The sequence below is a fragment of the Cicer arietinum genome, chromosome 4 (genome assembly GCF_000331145.2).
Source record: "Cicer arietinum cultivar CDC Frontier isolate Library 1 chromosome 4, Cicar.CDCFrontier_v2.0, whole genome shotgun sequence".
Taxonomy (NCBI): Eukaryota; Viridiplantae; Streptophyta; class Magnoliopsida; order Fabales; family Fabaceae; genus Cicer; species Cicer arietinum.
Window position 1 is genome coordinate 11,812,126 of NC_021163.2, and position 4,104 is coordinate 11,816,229.

Below are 4,104 nucleotides of genomic sequence, written 5' to 3' on the forward strand. Positions count from 1 at the left end.
TAATAATAATAATAATAATAATAATAATAATAATAATAATAATAATAATAATAATAATAATATAATTAGTGGAAAGAATACATTGGTAGTTTTTGTTGTAATGGATCAAATAAATAGATAAAATAAAATCTTTTTATAAAATAGCCACTTATTGAAGAGGAAAATTTTAAAGACTTAATAATTTTTATATATAATATAATAATAGGGATTAAAGTTAAAAGTTATTGATTTTAATATTAATAATAATTGAAATTAATATCATTAATATTTGTAAAAGCATGGGGATGTAGCTCAAATGGTAGAGCGCTCGCTTTGCATGCGAGAGGCACGGGGTTCGATCCCCCGCATCTCCAAATTGTCATCAAACATTTTTCTATAAAAAATAAAAGAATTAAATTTTTTAAGATAAAACATGAAGATAAGAAAAGACAATAAGGAGTGTTATGGCGGCAATCATTGTCTACTACAAAAGTCGCACGCAATAAGAGACAAATACCAAAGCTAGGTTCTTTGCACCAATTAATTTAAGAAGCCTAATGTTAGTTAAGAAAGTTACGAGATAGAATGTGCAATACACCATAAACAGCGACCCAACACCGTTTTGTCCTCCAAGAATAGTAGATTTGCTCTGTTTCTTACAAGATTATTGTGTCTTTCTGTAGTAAGGTGATGTATATCGCCATTAACATCAAGGCATTATTAACTACTAAATCCATTTTCTAGTTATTTGTTTTCTCTTTTGGAATAACCACATTGTTAGGAGACATTAGGATTGGAAATTGAATTTTTGTGCTTTCAGCTATCTAACATTGATACTTTAGATTATAAATATATTAATTATTTTTATTTTCTAAAGTTATTTATTAATAATATAAACGCAATATCAAGTTCAGTGTTAGTGTTAGTCTTTTTGGTTCATTGTATCTTCTTATTTGTTGGAGAAGTTTTCTCAAACATGTAATAGTAAATGATAAAAACTTTTCCACGCGTCGCAATTACATATGTCTTGTAAATTTCAAAACTAAGAAAACACCATTGATTTAGTACATTGTCTTTCTTATGTTGAGAGGGATTGTTTGGGCATCTCGAGATAAAACAAGCCAAGTATACATAGTAATGATTCAATAACAAATATCTTGTTCAGGAAATTGTCACACATAACACATTTGTAGCATAGAAGTTGATTCGGTCCAATCTAAGCATATTGGGCTAATTTCACCTAGAGATACTGTAAAGAGATAAGAGGCCCAAATCAATGATTGTATTCTCCCATGAAAAGGGGTTTTCTACCACGCACCCCCCATTTTTATCTCCCATCCCTCCAATTTTTTTAAAGACTATTTTACTCTTATTTAATTTGTATAAAATTATGAAAAAAAATTTCATTTCAGTCTTCCACCCCAACTTTCGAATGTTTTGTAAAATTGGAAACTTTCGAAATGTAATTATGCAGAAAAAATTACTAATTTCAAAACTTTGGAAGAATACCAAACTTTCGAAATGAAATATTCCAGAAATTTCGAAACTTTGGATGAATATGAAATTTTCGAAGTGTATTTTTTCCAGAAAACTTCGAAAATATCAAACATTTGAAGTAATTCCATTTCGAAAATTTCAGAAGTTTCGAAACTTTCATTTTTTTTTTAAAATAACTGAAACTTCCGAAATTAAATATCAAATTTATTATTACTATTAATTTATTACCATAAATTTATTATTATTTATTACTATTTATTACTAATAAAAATGTATTTCGAAACTTTCCATTAATACTAAATTTTCGAAACTCAACATATATAGAAAGTTTTGCAAAATTTTGCATTTCGAAACTTTTATATTCTTCGAAAGTTTTTGTATTTCGAAACTTTCTTGTTCAACGCAACTTTCGAAAGTTTCATTATTTATGGAAAAAATATACTTCGAAAGTTTCATCATTCGAAACTTTCATATTTTCGACCTCTATTTCGAAACTTTCATTTCTTCGAGCATCAACCATTTCGAAACTTTCTAATTCCACGAAACTTTCGAAAGTTTCTATGTTTCTAAACTTTCAAACTTTCGAGACTTACATTTCGAAACTTTCAACATGATACAAACTTCTGGGGTTTCATACATTTCGAATATTTGAAATATTCGAATTTTTACTTACTTTTGAGATTGGGAAGTTTCAAATGTTCGAGGGGTGTGTAGGATCAGATTCATATATTACAAACTTTCGAAGAAATTGGGTAAAAAAGAAAAGTCAAATTTTTTTTGAGTTTTAATAGATGAAATTGAGGATAAAATAGTCTTTTACACATAATTGAGGAGGTGGGAGGTAAAAATGGGGGGTGCGTGGTACAAAACCCCATGAAAGGAGATTAAAAATGTGCTAACTGTAATTGGAGATTTGCCCCCTTAGTTAGTTTGGAACTTTAGAGGCGCTACCTACACCACCATATATTTTCTAGCTACACCCCTCTTCATGAACTATCATGTCTAATCAGCAACCCTTCGAATCTTCACCAACATTTACCCTTTAATTTTAACGAATAAATATAGATATTAATTTAAGATTCATAAATAAATTTTGTGGATACATTTGATTTATATTTCAACTTATTGAATCAAAGTCAAACGAATATATGAGTAATCAATATAAAATTTTGAAACTCATTTATTTATTTATCGACTCTAACCCTAACAATTAGGAATAAACAAGAGACAAAGAGTTCCTAATTGAGTTTCTTGATTGTTACAAACATTATGCTATCAACAAATCCAAACATTACCCTAAAAATAAAATGTTTATGCATAGTCATTGTACATAATTTTTATCTCACACCACCTCTAATTTTTATCAAAGTAAATTTAATTATCATTTTAACAATAGTAATTTTATGAAAATTTATTTATATTCAAGTTATCATTTTTAACATTATATATATAGGGTGATAAATATGTTTTTTTTTTTTAACTTTAAAATATGTTTTTTTTATAATGTCTATTTATTTATATAACTTTAAATATATAAAATGATCAAAAAAAAAAAAATTGACAAAATAATTTATCATTATAAATATATTTATTATTAATATAAATTATATTTATCATTATTATTTGATCATTTAAAATAAAAGTCTTGTTTTTATTTTGTTTGATGATTTGGTACATATAAGCATAATTTTAGTATTCTCACACAAATGCAAGCTTGTTCTAGTGGGTGGTCTCTTGTTACATCTTGTGAACCTCGGTTTGATCCCAAGGATGCCAATTTTGGATTTCTTTGCAAACTTTAAATGTGAGATTCAAAGTGCATTTAAATTGTTTCAAAATTAAAAAAAGAATGATAAATTGAAAGTTTGTGATTCAGTATATTCATGTCTCTCTTTTAATATAGGTATATTTATCACATTGTTTCTCTATAAATCACCCTCATTTCTAAATATACAGGGATGAAATTGGTGCATTGTCACGGACGAGGCGGCTGAATGTAGTGAAGTGCCAAACATTAATTTTTCCATTCACCAAAATAAAAAAGAAAGTATTTAATTTCTTATGTGTTAAGACAAACACACGAGATACTATATACTGAAAAAAGAAAAAAAATCTGAGATCCATTAGTTGTTACTTGAGACTTGTGAGAGAACAGTACACACTCGTGAACTAGAGAACAACACATGCTAGCCAGATTAAAATCTAAATTTAAGAATTAATGGTCCTTTTTCCATAGCCAAAAATAAGATTTAAGAAATTTTCGTTTCGGTCCCCACACTTACATCTATTTGTGATATATGATATGATTATAATTTTTATTTTAATTTATAGAGATACAACCATATATATAATATTTACAATTTAAAAAGTATGGTTATTCTTAATGACATAGTTGAAGTGTGTATTCTAGAATCTTTTTGATAAATAATATATATAGAGATATAAGTATGACTGAAAAAAAAATATTATGTACAATTTTTTTAACGAGTATGTATGAATAATTGTATTTTAATAGCAGATGTCGGGTGTCATTTAAATAGATATAAATGCAATTTTTTTAATTAATTTTTAATAATTTTTTTTATAAGTTGAGGTAAAGTCCCCTTAAATAGTTTTACCAACTTAGTC

General features: G+C 26.7%; 1 non-coding gene across 1 annotated transcript; it reads left to right on the forward strand.

The window, feature by feature from the left end:
- The first annotated feature begins 280 nt into the window (after positions 1-280).
- TRNAA-UGC (transfer RNA alanine (anticodon UGC)) lies at positions 281-353 on the forward strand. Its single transcript has one exon. It is a non-coding gene; the product is annotated as a tRNA-Ala (tRNA).
- The last annotated feature ends 3,751 nt before the right edge of the window (positions 354-4,104 follow it).